This window comes from Pelophylax lessonae (genome assembly GCF_965119305.1).
Source record: "Pelophylax lessonae genome assembly, chromosome: 12".
NCBI lineage: Eukaryota > Metazoa > Chordata > Amphibia > Anura > Ranidae > Pelophylax > Pelophylax lessonae.
The window spans coordinates 184,638,154-184,656,109 of record NC_138779.1 but is presented as its reverse complement, the minus strand read 5'-3'; positions in this window follow the sequence as shown (position 1 = coordinate 184,656,109).

Genomic DNA, 17,956 nt, shown 5'->3' with positions numbered 1-17,956 from the left:
ATTTGATAGCGGGATCTCAGAACCCCAGGTGGAGGCACGTTCCCCAGGAGAATCTGCTGCTTCCAGAATGTCCCACTGTCGCAGGAGATCAATGCCTCGTTCTAGGGTGGAAACTTTAAATTCCTTATCCCCTTTAGTGATAATGAGGGTAGCAGGGTAATTCCAGCGGTACTGGATGTGATGGTTCCTAAGGGGTTTGGTTATGGTCACCAGATTCCTCCTTCGGTTCATAGTATGTGCTGAAAGATCCGCATAGAAGGACAGGCCCTGCATACTAGGTGGGAGATCCACAGCTTTCCTTACTTTCGCCATAAGTTTCTCCTTCACCGTATAAAAGTGAATCCTGGCTATGGTATCTCTACGAAGTTTGTCTGGGATGTGTTTGGGTTTTGGTAGCCTGTGAATCCTATCGACTGCCAGATCTCCCATAGCAGTGTCAGGAAGGAGTTCCTGCATAATAGATGTGAGAAAGGCTGCGAGCTCAGGAGGTTTGATTGTCTCAGGGATGCCCCTGATTTTGACATTGTTCCTTCGGGAACGATCCTCAAGGTCAGCGACCTTCGATTTAAGCCAGACCAGTTCATCATCATGCTCATTGTGAGCATCCACCATATTGTTGATGGTGTCCGCAAATTCCCCCATTTTATTTTCAATGGTTGAAACCCTGTCAGCAACCGCCGTGACTGCTGAGTTGCACTGCGATACCAGTTGCAGCATGTCTGAATGAATAGCTGACCTTAGGGAGAGCATGACATCTTTAAACATTGATGCCATCACGGGATGGTCCTCCGCAGGGATGGTTGCTAGTGTATCCTGGAACTTCAGGGTGTCATCCACAGATATACTGCGATGAGGGGGAGTCAGTTTATGAGAGGTCTTTTGTTTAGACTTTACAGGGCTGTTGGACTGTGAGTCTGAAGCCGATGGGTGTGAGAAGCTCAAGGGATCTGCCTGGGTGCTCGGGGAGGGTCCCCTCTGAACCGAGACCACTGGCTTCTGAGGTGGAGACTGAGTGCGGGATGATCGTGGCGGGCCCGGCGCCATCTTGGCTGGGCGGCCTGGTGTGAGGTGAGAAGAAATTGATCATCTTACCGGGCTTGCTGCGGTCTTTTCGCTTCTGAGACATGATCAGATGATGCCAGGGAATGTCCGGTGTAAGGCTGGGTGATCGTGGAGTGACCCTCTCCGTAGTAAGTGCTCCGATCTGTCTATTTAGCGAGGAGCTTCCAGCTCACACTTCCATCTGCCTCGCTAGCCGGCTCCGCCCCCCCATGATTTGTATTTTGAACTCAAAATTTATAACGCCAAATCTGTTTTTTTAATTGCCAAGCTACAATTTGTGTGAGTTGTCAACATGTACTAAGAGCACATTTGTAAACTTAAATGAGACAACTTTGTAAAAACATAGGTATTTAAACAAGGAAATAATAGGCCACACATTGTTGTGTCAACACATTTTGACCATTGTCAGGGGATGTTGTAAGGTGCTTTAACAACTAATTATCTTGGGGGAGAACATCCAGGTTCATTCACATTTCTTCTTTTTTTTTTTTGTTAAGCAGGCATGTAAAAAAAACAGATAAAAATACGAACATATGTCAAAACATTGAGCAGACAAACATTTTTATGCTAACATGTCAGCACAAAACTATATGGCAAAACAAAACTCACCACCTTGCTAGTGTCAGTAATTTTGGGGTTTTAGAGGCCACTAAAATAGGACTATGCAGAGGAGCCCTGTCCAAAAATTGTGTAAATGGTTCTGCACCTCAAATTTTTACTCTTAAATCTTTTTCAAAAAATATTCTTAAAGTGGGAACACACAACAATAAGCACAAAATATAAACAAAAGGATAATTATAATACAACGCAAGTGGAAACTAGAATTTAGCCAGCAGGTCGACAAAGTCTTGCATTCTGCTCTGTAAAGCAGTGGCAGCCTCCTTGATTTTCTCCAGTTCTGAGCAACACTAAAACATATCAAGAGTCATCCTGGCAACTGTACCACTGTGAATAACATGATCTGATAATAAGACAACAAAATTAGTAAGGCAACGACGGGAAAGTAGCTGAGGGCCGAAATCCTTTTTTTTTTTTTGCTCAAGTTAATTATAAACCAAATTAAATACATATTACCTACCCTGTGGATTGTTGGGTGGAACCTACTTGCCCTTATGACACCTGTACTTCTATGAATGTACACACTGCAGAGACTTTGTTCTCTTTGCACTCGTGTCTCGAGCTCAAATAACTATGCTACCTGTCGACACAAACCGCTCCTTACACCTCTTCCTTCTCCATGGTAAGGCACTACATACTATATACATCAACACTCTATGGTTTCTCTCCCTGCTAATGTAGCAAGCATGTGTTTGCTTTTTAGCTGAAGAAACTCAACATGTCAATACAGAATAACCAATATTAGAAGAATACTTACTTGGGCACAAAACAGGCTCAACAATACTTTCTTCTCTTTGTGTATCTGTTTGGCCCTCACTCCGAGTCATGTCAGGGGATCTTTGTCCAATTAATTCAATATCTGAGCCAGGTCCAGGTGACAGATCCCATGGCTCCAATTCGGTAACTCAATTAGAAATGTGTTGCCACTTATTAGCCAATAGGCCTTGTTAGTGTAAATGTTGCCACACAATATGTCATTCCTCCCCTGCTAATGGTCCACAACACTCCCAATAGCAAATGAGGAGCCTAGATTAAGCTTTAAAAGTTTGCTTGGAGCAGTGGGACAGTGGGGACATATCATGCAGGTGCTGGCGACTGCAGTGGCCCAGTACCTGGATGTCCTGCACTAGTACTGGGTCTGGGTCGCTGATGTACAGTACATAAGTTCTGTACCAGCCCTGGAAGGAGGGCAGCAGCCAGGCACAGAGTAGAGGTGGATGTGGGAGGATAACTTTGGGGAGGGGGGTGGGGGGAAATAAAGATGGGTGTGTGCAGCTAAGGCCAAAAAAGTATCCCCCTTTGCTGCAGCAATGGTGGCTGGCAGTTAGCAATGAGCTGGTGCACTGCTAGTCACAAAAAGACAGTAAGAAAGTCACATGTTACCTCTGAACAAATCTGTGCATTACTGATTTAGGGGGCAAAGTTAGCATTTACCTGTTTGTTGGGAATGTGGGATGTCATAAGGGTACATTTCTTCATTAGTTTCCTCCAATGTTGGCGGGCCAGGGATGCTAGATTCCCTTCCTCTCTTGTGTTGGCTTTGCTTGAGCTGCATTTTTCTTTTTTTTCAGTTTTAAGTTAAAAAATACAACATTGACCAAATATGAATTAATTAATCCAAAAATTATAAAAAAAAAAAAAAAATATTCTGCATATATGGTTTAGATTTAGCTTTATGTTTTTAAATAAAAATATATAATAAAAAAAGATTTAAAGAGATTAGATAGAATTTTTTCTATCTACTTTAAAAAATAACATATACATACACTAAATTTACACATATACATATTGTTTAGACACAACTACTGCTTACTTCTTTTAAGGAAAAGATGGATGTGACCTAGCTGGTCTTGTTCCCGATGCTTTAGATCTGACCATTTGTTCCTTATTTGGTCCTTGGATTGGTCCACGCCATATATATTGTTCAGAACTGTAATCACCTTATCCAGAATTCTGTCTTTTCTGGTGTTGGGCCTCATATAATTCTAAAGCTTGCCATCATAGTAATTTTTTTCTAGTATAGCCACCATTTCAACCATCTCGTCCTTGCTCATAGGTGTGGCTTTAGCGTTACGAAAAGCCCGACCACTGTGGTCCTGCTGCCTGGAACTCTCAGATTCCGCCATATCCTCCACAAATCTTCTGCCACTTATGTGTCTGTGTGTCACATGCAGGGTAATATTAGGCACGTTCACACCCTTGTGTCAGCACGCAACTGGAGTTGGATGCATGCGTAGTGTATAAAGGCCAAATGATTGTTCGACAAAACGACGTAGGAAAGATCTGTGACTGGTCGATCGGTACAACTTTATACTATATATTTTTATTTTGAATGTTAAAAGTACTTTTTTGGTCTTGACCCCCCGTTTGGGGCTTTTTACAATATGTGGTTTAAATAAAATATGAATTTGTAAGCAATAATATCTTTTCTAATGCTTCAGTTGCATAATTAAGTTGCCCTTCACAATCCCACCATATAGAGGAATCCAATTTGTAGGTTGGTATTAGTAGGGCAGTGGACAGTATCAGTAGAGCAGTGGGGGGGGGGGGGGGCAGTGGGGGAGAGGTTGGTGTCAGTAGCGCAATGGATGGTGTCAGTAGATCAGTGGACAGTATCAGTAGAGCAGTGGATGGGGTTAGTAGAGCAGCGGATGATTTCAGTAGGGTAGAGGTTGGTGTCCGTAAGGCTGTGGACCATGTCAGTAGGGGAGAGGTTTATATCATGAGGTAGACAGGAGGCAATGGACAGTGTCAGTAGGGCAGTGGATTGTGTCAGCCATTAGAGCAGTGGACAATGTCAGTAGGGCAGTGGACGGTGTCAGTAGTTTGTTATTTTTTACAATTATATATTTTTTGATTATCTTTTACAATCCTTATATTTATTGTATTTTTTTTTCTACAATTTTTTTAGGAGTTGGGGTCATTGGGGGTCTTTGGTAAAATATCAGGGATCTAAACAGATCCTTGATCTTACTTTTGGGACAAAGAAATTAATTGAGGACACAGATTCATCAATTTCTTTCTCTGTAGCCTCAGCTGCACTGGACAGTGAATGATTTGGAAGTGCTCTGTGCTAAGTGACTTCTCACTCATTCACAAACTGAACTATAATAAACAGTAGTAGTTTATGTGGAGATTTATGCATTGGGGCTGACATGCTGATCTTTTTGCTGTTTTGTTCCCATATATACATTCCCCTTTGGGCGTTTTCTTTGTCTCTCTCTTGTCTCTCCCTTCTGGCTTGATGTCCGGATGGAAGCTGTGTGCTGATGCCTATTTTGGAGATGGGTGTTTGTTGCCCACTTCCATGGAATTTGTTTATATGGAGAGGAGGAGAGACGTGCAGGTTACGCCCCTTTTCTTTTATAATTTTCGGCTATGGAGTCTGTGGCCGCCTAAGTCTGCTATTCACCTCACTGCGGGCTGCCATACGCGTCACTTCCGGTTTTACTAACCGGAAGTGGTATTGAAGTATACAGGAACATCCTCCCGCACGCACGACACATGCGGCATTTGGCGGGCGGATGTGGGGGGCGGGAGGCGAGTGGAGGGGGAGGTGGGTTGCCTCTCTTTTCTATTTAAACCCTGGATTTCTCTTGGGTTAGATCTATTCGATTCCCAGATGGCTTGCGCCTGACTAAGTGTAAAATAGACACCATTATACTCCCAGCTGTGGTAAGCTTCATTATTTTTTTTTATAGGATTTTTTTATCCAAGCATTGTATGTGAGGAGTACTCGCTTAGCTCATGTGTTTTTTTGTAAATTATTTTATCTTGATAGTTGTCTGGCAAGGCTACACTGAGTTGTTGGCAATACTGTGGTCATTCCCTTACCCTGGAGGCTGGCTGGAGAACTTCCATTTTGTTCCTGCTCCTCAGTTCCCGACTCTTGGTGGGGTGTATTCCCTCCCTTCTATGAGCCGGTTGATCATCTTGGGGACTGATCTGTGTATATGGGGAGGATTCCTCCCTTCTTTTCCCCTTTTTTTTTTTTAACAGTGGGTGAGTTTACTTTGTAGGTGGTTTCTTGGTTTTTTAGTGGCTTATTTTTGATGCATGGACCTTCATTATGTTTTACTTTTCACTTTTGGGCTCTCTAGTATCTGATTGTCTGTTGTCTGATCGCCTCATCTGCACTTTTGCACAACTGTGTGCGCCTACACTTAGGCACTAATCTGACATCACTCTGTATATCTCTGTCACCATCATCACTCATTGGTGTTTTTTCTTAGGATACTTTGCGGTTTTGTCACTTCCACTCTATTTTTATTTTTTTTAACCTCTGCACTAATATACAGACTTGGTTTTGATATGTTTGGCACCCTTTTCTCTTATATACTCACTTGGGTTTCTCCTATTAGGAGATGTAAAACCTTTCGAAACCGTCACTATTTATCATACACCTTTTTTGCACCAGCACTTGGACCGGGAGGAGCACATATCCAATGTGTTCTCTCATATGTATAATTCTTTATTTATTCTGTATACAGATCTTTAGGCGATGTCGCCTGCTGTCATATTTTGCAGTATATCATCTGATCTTTATTGATGGGTAAGGATTGAATTACGTGGTTCTCTTTGGTATTTGTCATATTCTTCCTACCCTTTCCCCGTCCTTCAATGTGTTTGATGTCCTCCCCCCCCCCCCCTTTGATCCGCTGCAGCTTGGATCCCTCACATTCTCTATCCCTTTCCCCCTCCCCCCCCTTTTTTTTATTTTTTTATGCCTATTCGATTTTTTTTTTTTTGTCAGATTTTGTTATGATTATTGATGCATTTACTCTCTGATTATAAATATATATTTTTTGTTTGATGGATTATATAAAATATGTATTGATATGAATTATTGTCTGTTTTAGAGTGTATGACACCTTACATATCTGTCTGACATGTATACATTAATTGGATCCTGAGGAAGCTGTTTCAGCGAAACGCGTAGATGCACAAGCAGAATATGTGATGCATTATAGACATACATTATGAGATTTATATGATAGGAGGATTTGCATATATATATATAGATGTATTGTCATATTGTCTGTAATCTTTAATAAACATACTATACCCTTTTATTTGTGGTCTCCATTGTTGATATATAAGCACATTCAAAGTCCCCACATCCAGGTTTCACCTGGTTATGCAATTTATTTACAATTTAGCCCAGGGGATGGTGCCAGTTGACCCAGAGTTAGACCATTTCTCTCCATACAAGTTTCCATAATAAACACAGTTTACCATGCTTCAGTTATAATTGAACAGCGATCATCAGTAGTACCTATCACTCACTGTTCATTCAGAAAATACCCCTGGCCCGCTCTCCATCCTGACATATCGCAGCAGCTGGCAGGGAAGTGAAATAGGAGTTCCGTGGTCAGGTAAAGAGGTTAGGGTATACTTACTATATATGGGGTCCAGGTTTTACAAAGTTTGGACATTATATAATTTTTGATGCCACAAGTTTCTCATAGAATATAACCTGAGGAACTAGGGTCTTAACCTCCACAAAGGGTGTCGTTGGAGACATCCTTGTGCTAGCTAGAACCTGTTTAGCAGCTGTAAGGGTATGGGTAACCAATTTAAACTAAGTGTACAAGCCTCAGGTTTTTGGTTTAGGAGAGCCTACAACCGTAGCTTAAACAAGATGGTAGAACCAAATTCAGGACATTTGCTTTTGGACAGTCACACAAAATATGCAAAATAGATCCCCCCCACCTTAGAAATCCCCCCCCCACACTGAAAACCGCCGAAGAAATGGGCTGGGTAGGCTGGAAAAAAGTGAGAAATCTGCAAAGAGACTGGGTACCAATGCATCAGAAGTTTGCAATGTACTTGAAATGCTCAACAGTTCTCAGAAAATCCCTTATCTATTTCCTTCTATACAAGTGTAAGATGCTATGTAGATTAGTATGAAGCAGATTATATAAGAATGAGATAAGCCTGGACTTTGCAAGTTTTCTCAAGGAAGTGCACTGTTGGAGCAATTCAGCTGCGGGTACCAAAAGAGAGCACCGGGAACTAAACCATGTGAGCATTAAAGGGTAGGTAATGGCATCACCGCAGAAGCTGTCCAAAATTATTTAATGTATTACAGCCCACTACATAGTTACATAGTCAGGTTGAAAAAGAGACACAAGTCCATCTAGTTCAACCTATAAAAAGGAAAAAATATATACAATCCCATATACACAATCCTATATCCACAGTTGATCAGGAGGAAGGCAAAAAAAAACCCAGCAAAGCGTGAGCCAATTTGCTCCAGCATGGAGAAAAAATTCCTTGCTGATCCCCCGAGAGGACTCTGTGCAGGCCAGTCAAGTTCCTCCACCCCCAAACTCGCTGATACATGTCTTTATGGATCTTGCTTTGTGCACTGGTCCAAATAATTTTGAGAAGGGGGGGGGGGGGATTATGGTGTGGGGTTGTTTTTCAGGCATTGAACATGACCCCTTAGTTCCAGTGAAGGCTACTCTTAAGGCGTCAGCATACCAAGACATTTCAGCATACATTGGACAATTTCATGCTCCCAACTTTGTGGGGACAGCTTGGGTATGGCCCCTTCCTATTCCAACATGACTGGGCACCAGTGCAAAAAGCAAGAACACCTTTGGGATGAATTAGAGTGGAGACTGTGAGCCAGGCCTACTTGTCCAACATCGGTGCCTGACCTCACAAATGCGCTTCGGGAAGAATGGTCAAACATTACCATAGACACACTCATAAACCTTCATTCCTCCCCAGAAGAGTTGAAGCGGTTATACCTGCAATGGGTGGGCCAACTCAATATTGAACTCTACAGACCAAAACTGGGATGACATTAAAGATCATATGCAGGTAAAGGCAGGCATCCCAATACTTTTGACAATATGATGTATATTAAAAAGTAAGGGTCCCAACACCAGTGGCGGCCAGTCTGTAGAGGGCGCAGGGGCGCCGCCCCCCCCCCCCCCAATATGTGGGCAAAAAAAAAAGATAAAAAAAAATTTTAATTTTCAGCCCACTAGGGGCACCGGACCTGTGGTGGCTATGGGGGGGGGGGGTTTCACCCCACGTGCAGGGGGCAGAGGCGCCGATTAGAGGCCTTCTGGGGGTCATTGGGGCGCAGAGAAATGCACCCCGACACTCCCCACTTTAGAGATGTCCTGGCTGTGATTGGTCCAGACTCCAGCCTGGACCAATCAAACAGGAGGACATCCCAGATGACGTGACGCGTGGGGGCGGTGCGTGCGTCAGTCACTCACCGTCCCGGCGTCACATCCTCACCTTCCCGCCCGCCAGCGCCATCAGACCAGAGAGAGCCGGCGGGCGTGAGAAAAAGAAGAGGGAGTCGTTCGTCTCGGTCGGAGTCGTCTCGTGTTCTTCTCGTCTGACTCAGAGGAAGCAGCACGCAGGTCACCGTGAGTGAGGTAAGTGATGCCTGGGGGGGGCGGCCCACACACTGTCTGCTTTGAAGGGGGCACGCACGCACGCTGGTCTCTGCATTGATGGGGGGCGGGCACGGCAGGCAAGCTGGTCACTCACTCACTGCATTGCCATTGATGATGGGGGCAGACAAGCTGGTCACTCACTCACTGCATTGCCATTGATGATGGGGGCAGACAAGCTGGTCACTCACTCACTGCATTGCCATTGATGATGGGGGCAGACAAGCTGGTCACTCACCCACTGCATTGCCATTGATGATGGGGGCAGACAAGCTGGTCACTCACTCACTGCATTGCCATTGATGATGGGGGCAGACAAGCTGGTCACTGCATTTAAGATGGGACAGACAAGCTGGTCACTGCATTGATGATGGGGGAAGACAAGCTGGTCACTGCATTGATGATGGGGGCAGACAAGCTGGTCTCTGCATTGATGATGGGGGCAGACAAGCTGGTCACTGCATTGATGATGGGGCAGACAAGCTGGTCACTGCATTGATGATGGGGGCAGACAAGCTGGTCACTGTATTGATGATGGGGGCAGACAAGCTGGTCACTGCATTGATGGGGGCAGACAAGCTGGTCACTGCATTGATGGGGGCATGGCAAGCTGGTCACTGCATTGATGGGGGCACAGCATTTTTTGCCGCAAATTTTTCTTTTTGCGCCCCCCCCAAAAAATTTTGAGCACCAGCCGCCACTGCCCAACACTGAACCTTGGGGTACGTCACAGATAACCTTAGACCATTTAGAGTATGAATCATTAACCACTACTCTCTGATTTTGGTCTTTTATCCAGTTTTCTATCAATTTAAAGGTGGATTTTTCCAGACCTGTAGACTTTCCTTTACACATTAGCCATGTGTGGGGAACTGTGTCAAATGCTTTTGCCAAATCCAAGTATACCACGTTCACAACCCTCTGTCCAAGGTTTTTTTTCAATTATTTTTATTCAAGATTGTCATATGAAGAAATACAAGAACATCAATTTCCATACAACAGGGTATAACCAACAATGCTACAGTCATAGAAATATCTAACAGTGTAACAGTCTATGGTGAGCTCACCGCTCAAATGCTGAATGTCGATCTCTGGGCAGATTTGGCTCCCCCACCTCCCCGGTCACCCCAATGGGAACAAACTGAGCCCCGAGAGGAGGAGAGGAGGGCCACCCGGCCAACCCCCCCCCCCCCCCCCCACACACACACACACCCGAAGCATCCGACACAACAATCATATCAAAGTAGAAACAGTAAAACTTGTTTTAGGTAGATGATACAACACTGAAGGGTACACCTGCTGAAATACCATATTGTGTCAATCTGGTCTTAGGGGGAAATATGAAAGGAAAAGGAAAGATATAACAATAACAAGGGAAGGGAATAACAGGAACAAGGGAAGGGGATTGGGAATAGAAAGGGCTTCCCCACTCATGAACATCTCACAAGTGATTGTAATCCGTAAGGGGGTTAGGCGTCAACGTTTTAAGATAACATTGTCATACCAATCAATCCATGGTTGCCAGGACTTAAGAACTTCATTATACCTACCTTCTATTGACACCATTATTTTTTCATAGGTACAATGGGGTGATAGAGTATGTACAACTTCAGATACAACCGGAGGATGTGGAGATCTGCATAATCGGAGTATCACTAGTTTTGCAGCTAAAAATAGATGAGTAGTGAATGCGGGCGTATGTAAAGAAGTCCGAGTTAAGTAATCCATATTCTGCCAGCAGGGAAGTGAAAGTTTTTATGTAAGGGCCCTGGGTTAAATCCAACAACCACTTTATGCCCTTTTCCATCCAATGGTACACCCTGAGATCAGAGATTAACAGTGTTAAGACAGAAATAGGTATAGAAAGGGGGATCATCAGAGTGGACCGGGTTTGGTGCAATTTTAAATATTTCCAAGATTGTAATGTCGCTATAACTGGGGGTGGAAGTTCTAAACTTGAGGTTTGGAGATATGGGTAGGCATATTCAAAAACTCTTCCTCCTGGATTGTTCCATGTTACCCCAGAGCGAAACAGGTATCTCAGGGGTCCATTATTTGGGCTGTGCTAATATTGCTGCTAAATGGTAGTCCGCAAGAGTCGATACTCCCATTCCTCCCGCCTTTCTTGATTTGCTGAGATTAGCAAATGCGCTCCTGGCTTTTTTGCCTTCCCAGAGGAATCTGGACAGTGGACAGTAGGGACTGCAGAGTTTAGAAAATGTCTTATTTATAAGTATAGGTACGGAGCGGTATACATTTGTGGTAGTATTTGCATTTTAAATGTAGCTAACCTTCCTGACCAGGAGAGTATATGTTTGCTCAAGTTTGGTGAACCTGTTTGTAGTTTGTGTTCGAGTGGATTATAATTGGCTTTAAAGAGTTGTTCAGATTGGGAGGTTAGGGTTATCCCCAAATAGGAGATCTCCGAGTCACTCCATATGTATGGGAATTTGGATTGTATGTAACTTTTATTGCGTGGGTGGACTCCTAGATCGAGAATGAAAGACTTGTTTTCATTGACCTGCCAAATCTCTTAAATATATATGTAGCGTATCCCAGGGAAGTCGCTGGATCTGTGAGCATTAAAATCACGCCAAGGCTAATGACGTGTTTACATCCCCCTATTTGAAATCCCTGAATGTTATGGTTTTCTCTAATGCTGGCAGCCAGGGGTTCCATCAGAAGGTTGAGAATTAAGGGAGACAATGGGTATCCTTGGTACGTACCATTTGTGATCTGCAGTGGTTTGGAGATCATCCCGGAGGTATTCACTTTGGCCGATGGGGAGGTATATAGAGCCAAGATAGTGGTGAAAATGTGCTCTGAGAAAACAAACTTCTCCAGAAGTTTTGCTAGGTTCTGCCAGTGTAGTCTGTTGAATGCCTTCTCTGCATTAAAAGCCAGAAGCAGAGAAGGCACGCTTTTCCTCGTAGCTAGATAAACAGGTCAATAAGCCGTCTAGTGGCATCTCTCTGCCGACCCTTAGTAAAGCCAGATTGATCCGGGTCAAACGCAGGCAGGATATCCTCTAGTTGCAGCGCCAACACTTTAACATAAACTATTAAGTCGTTATTCAACAAAGAGATGGGCCTAAAATTTTGAGGAACATCCGGCGACCTTCCTGGTTTAGGGAGTGTCACTATCAATGCTTCTAACATTTCAGCCCGGAAAGGAGGCCGAGGCAGCTAGAGCATCAAACACACTAAGAAGGCGTCGTTCCAATAGTAGTGTAAATGTTTTGTAGTACTCCACTGTCAGACCATCTGGTTCTGGGGATTTATTATTGGGTAATGTGTTAATAAGTTTAATTATCTCTGTCAGAGAGAAGGGTGTGTTGAGGCCCTGAAGTTGCTCAGGGGAGATGCTAGGTAAATTAATCTCTGCTAGAAATTTTTCTATGTCAGTAGGGGATGGTTAGGGGATGGAGTTGTCCCGGTGCAGATTATATAGAGACCCATAATACTCGCTAAACCTGTCAGCTATTTTTTGTGGATCATATACTTTTTGTTTGGTCGTAGAGTTTATTAGATGTGGGATTCTGGTTTTAAAGTGAAGTCCCTGCAGTTTGCGTGCTAATGCTTCCCCTGCTTTGTTACAGTAAAATGACATCTTCCACCTCCTGTACTTCTCTTCATAAGAATGCAATAATATACGTCTTAGTTCGTGGCGGAGAGTAGAACGTTTTGTACTAATGGAAGAAGTGGGTTTTGCTTTATTTTGGGTCTCTAGAGTATGCATTTTATTTAATAAGGTGTTGACCTGCTGCCTCTGCCTCCTAATCATTGTACCCTGCTAAAAAAAAAATGCCACGTACAGTATTTCACAAAAGTGAGTACACCCCTCACATTTTTGTAAATATTTTATTCAATATTTTAATAGGGCAATACTGAAGAAATTACACTTTGCTACAATGCAAAGTAGTGAGTGTACATCTTGTATAATAGTGTAATTTTGCTGTCCCCTCAAAATAGCTCAACACACAGCCATTAATGTCTAAACCGCTGGCAACAAAATTGAGTACCCCCAAATTGGGCCTAATTAGCCATTTTCCCTCCCATTTTCCCTCCCTAGTGTCATTTGACTCGTTGGTGTTACAAGGTCTCATGTGTGAATGGGGAGCAGGTGTGTTAAATTTGGTGTTATCGCTCTCACTCTCTCATACTGATCACTGGAGGTTAAACATGGCACCTCATGGCAAAGAACTCTGAGGATCTGAAAAAAATAATTGTCACTCCACATAAAGATGGCCTAGGTTATAAGAAGATTGCCAAGACCCTGATACTGAGCTGCAGTATGGTGGCCAAGACCATACAGAGGTTTAACAAGACAGGTTCCACTTAGAACAGGCCCCGCCATGGTCGACCAAAGAAGTTGAGTGCACATGCTGAGCACCGTATCTAGAGGTTGCCTTTGGGAAACTGATATATGAGTGCTGCAAGCATTGCTGCAGAGGTTGAAGGGGTGGGGGATCAGCCTGTCAGTGTTTAGACCATACTGCACGCTACATCAAATTGGTCTGCATGGCTGTCGGCACAGAAGGAAGCCCCTTCTAAAGATGAAGCACAAGAAGCCCACAAACAGTTTGCTGATGACAAGCAGACATTACTGGAAGCATGTCTGATGAGACCAAGATAAACTTCTATGGTTGAGATGGTGTCAAGCATGTGTGGTGGCAACCAGGTGAAGAGTACAAAGACAAGTGTGTCTTGCCTACAGTCAAGCATGGTGGAGGGAGTGTCATGGTCTGGGGCTGCATGAGTGCAACTCCCCAACTGGTACGCGGAATTAGGGAATGGTCCTGGTCATGGAGAAGCACCCGGAGTGGAACCCATGGAAGCCCAGGATGTTCGAGCCAGACAACGACGTTCGCCTTCTGGTGCCAGGCAGGCCCACGCGCCTGCAAGCCTCAACACTTTCCATAGCCCAACCAAGTCTCCACAACTCCGTAGGGCCAGAAGAGGGGAATAAACTGGCTTCACTTCTATTCACAAGTTGCTAACAACGTTATCTCACCATACACACCCGGACTCCAGCTCACGCCCTAACTGCTAACGTTACCTTTGTCAACCTGTTTTTGTTTTGTTCAGTCTCTCTAATCTCTACAGAACTGCCAGGAACTCACGGAACTGACTGCTGATGCCATGTTGCAAACTTACTGCACGGCACCTTCGAGCGTACTGTTTATCTCCGCATGTCTACATTTCTACAGATTGGTAACCTAACACCTGGCCCTTTAATGACTTCTCCCACGCTTTGGCTTATTTTTTTTTTTTTATATAACTTTCCTCTCACTATGGCTTGATGGTTAAATGTTTACTGGCTACATCTATCCTGGTCCTGCTTATTGATACCATCCACCTCTCCTCTTAATCTCTCAATAGCCTATGAGTATTTGCAACACCACTGTAGATACCTTCTGGCCATCACATGTTATGCTAATGGTTGCCCCACATTCCCCGATTTTGAGGCTATGATGGCCTCCCTGTATCTAAAATCTCCCCAGGGCTCACCCCCTTCAGCAAAGACATTTGTAAGACGGTATCTTGCTTTGAAAATTCACGAGGGTCCAAATTGTTTAACGGTTATCTTTTTTCAAATATGTTTGTTTTATAACTCATGACGGGCTGGGACTGTTTTGTTTGCTCTTTTGTGCTTCATCTCAGTCAAGTTAGTCCCCCTGTGCTCCCCGGGGAGACCTCTATGGCTCTCACCCTACACCTAGGCTACTACATTAGGCCTTGGGCGGCACATTTTTGTCCTGTGGCATATAATGCCTCCATGTTCCATACCTCATTGACGTCCGCCCTCTTACTGCACTTGGAACAATTTAATCCCTTACATCACGGGGAGCACAGTTGAGACTTTCAGATATAATATAATATACTGCTGATTATTGCCTATCTACAACACTGTCAGATCCGGGACACGGTGCTTACATGTTTCAGTCTGATTGCTCGATATGGATAATGTTCATGCCTCCTCTACGGTTCATTATGTTGTTTCCCCCCTTCCAGTTTATTGCTGTGCTCCTAGGGTCTCCTTTCACTAGGCATCATAGCTCCAAACTTGCCCTACCACCCCCCCCCCCAGCTCGGGAACAGTGGTCACGCACTTTTGGTGCCTTCCTAGCTTGGCGTACTTGATCCCCACCTTTACGTCTCCTTATGCATCAACCTCTACACGGATGCCCCTTACTCAACATCTCAATTAAGTCTCCTACCTCTTTAGCTAGTTCATTTGGGCTCGTGGCCGGGAACACCCATCCACCACTCACTGCCAGCCTATTTCTTCTGGTTAGGTCTACTCCAACCCCCTATTAGTGGTTACCTCCTCTCTTAGCATACGAACACACGTTTCAGCTTTATCCACCACTATCCCCACAAGTTCCAATAAAACCACTTTGCACAGGTCCGGCGTGCTTGACGTGGTAGTGGTCTATCCCGATAAAAATACCCCCCTCCCTCCCTCTCTCCCCTTCCCTTATACTCTTACCTTTCCATCTTCACCTGACTTCCCCCCTTCCTTCCCCCCCCCCTTTTTTTTTTTTTTTCCTTACCCCCTGAGGCTCCCCGGCATTCACTCCCATGCACCAATCACTTAAACTATACTCACTCAATGTGAGAGGCTTAAATGTCCCTGAAAAATGCTCCAAGCTTTTTATCACCCTCCGCAGGCCGAAGGCGGATATTGTATTTTTACAAGAAACCCACTTCAGAACTGACAGCATTCAGAAACTCCAAAACAAAAATTTCCCACGGCCATCCACGCGACTTCAGCGGACTCTAAATCAAAGGGGGTTTCTATTTTATTTTCCAAACATTGCCCTTTTGTTATCCTGGATTCTATGGCTGACAAGGAGGGCTGGTTTCTGTTTATCAAAAGGCACACTTCATGGCCAACCGCTCACATTAGCTAACATTTATGCTCCTAACAAGAATCTGGTCCCCTTCTTCCGAGAAAACGCTCTTACAACTAACTGAATTCTCCACAGGAATGCTTATCCTGGGAGGGGATTTCAATGTCGCACTGTCTCCGCTCCTAGACACGTCGGAGGGTTCTTCATCCCTCCAATATGCCGCACTCCGTACCATCAGGACCCAATTAACGACCCTTCTTCTCCACGACTCTTGGTGCACTCTATTTCCTAGTACTAAAGACTTCACCTTTTACTCAACCCCACACAACCAATTTTCCCGCATTGATTACTTCTTTGTCTCGCAAGATCTTCTTCCGGTGCTCACCTCAGCTTCCATAGACCGGATGTTCCTCTCTGATCATTACCCCATAAGCATGACCCTTTCATTCCCATCATATCCCTACTTCTCTCGCACAAGGCGGCTAGACAGCTCCCTCCTTTCAGACCCAGTTCATATCTCCATCCTCACTGACCGTCTCTCCCACTATTTTGCAGAAAATACTTCTCCTGAGACCAACCAGATTACATTATGGGCTGTGCACAAATGTGTGATCCTGGGGGAACTCATTGCGTTAGCGCCCAAACACAAGAAAGCTCGTCTGGCGCATATATAAACACTCACAGGGTGGATCAGTTCTCTGGAACGCTCCCACAAACAATCCTTGGCAATAAGCACCCTAGAGGATCTCTCTTCCACCCGACAGGAAATGTTGGAGGAACTGGGGAAATCTGTCCACCCAATATTTGCCCTCTCCCACCGTTTGTTATACGAGTTCAGTAACAAATCCGGCAAGTTACTTGCCAGAGCTTTACAAAAGAAGAGGGCTGCGAACACGATCCATTCTATTACTGATCCGGCAGGGAGGAAGCTCGCCTCCACTCCGGATATAGCTAGGCAATTTGTACGCTACTATTCAAAATTGTATAATATTCCTCAGGAAGACTCTTAAGATCTTAAACAGGTTAGATTAGACAAGATTAAACAATTCCTAAGGAAATTTTCCCCTCCACCCCTATCGAATGACACCCTCTCTACCCTCAACGAACCCATCACCACTGAGGAATAGTGGGCAGCCCTAAAACAATTGAAACCAGGCAAGTCACCCGGCCCGGATGGCCTGCCTGTAGGTTACTACAAAACTTTCGTGGACATCTTACTACCACACATGGCCAATACCTTCAACGTGTTCCCAGACTCCCCCAACTTAGGTCCAGATTTCCTGGAAGCTCATATTTCGGTCATCCCCAAGCCAGGCAAAGATCCGACCCTGGTTTCAAACTATCAGCCGATATCACTCCTTAATGTGGACGTAAAACTTTATGCTAAAATACTTGCCAATTGTCTCCTCCCCATTATCCCCGAAGTGATATCTCTTGACCAGGTGGGTTTTGTCCCTGGACGTGAGGCCAGGGACATAAGGCTCTACACCTTCACTACTGGCTATCGTCCTCCCGTATGTAAGGCTTCTTCCTGTCCCTCAACGCGGAGAAGGCAATTGACAGGGTAGCTTGGGACTACATGTCCGAAACGCTCTTAGTACGAATCAACAACTCCCTGTCGGACGCCTTCTCCATGTCGAACGGGACAAGACAGGGTTTTCCTCTCTCTCCACTAATATTTATTCTCACGTTAGAGCCATTACTCCGCCAAATACAGTTTAACCAGGACATTAAAGGTATTTCTGTGGCAGGGAAGACTTACAAATTAGGAGCCTATGCCGATGACATTCTTTTGTTCCTTACAGACCCTCTAACCACCATCCCGAACCTCCCTTTAAATTTAAATGACTTCCAAGAGCTTTCAAGCTTAAAAATTAACTACTCCAAGTCGCGGGCCCTGAATGTCTCCCTCCCATCCTCACTTTCGCTACTATGCCAATCCAACTTCCCCTTCAAATTGAATCGCAGGCCATCACATACCTTGGCATACAGCTGCCTA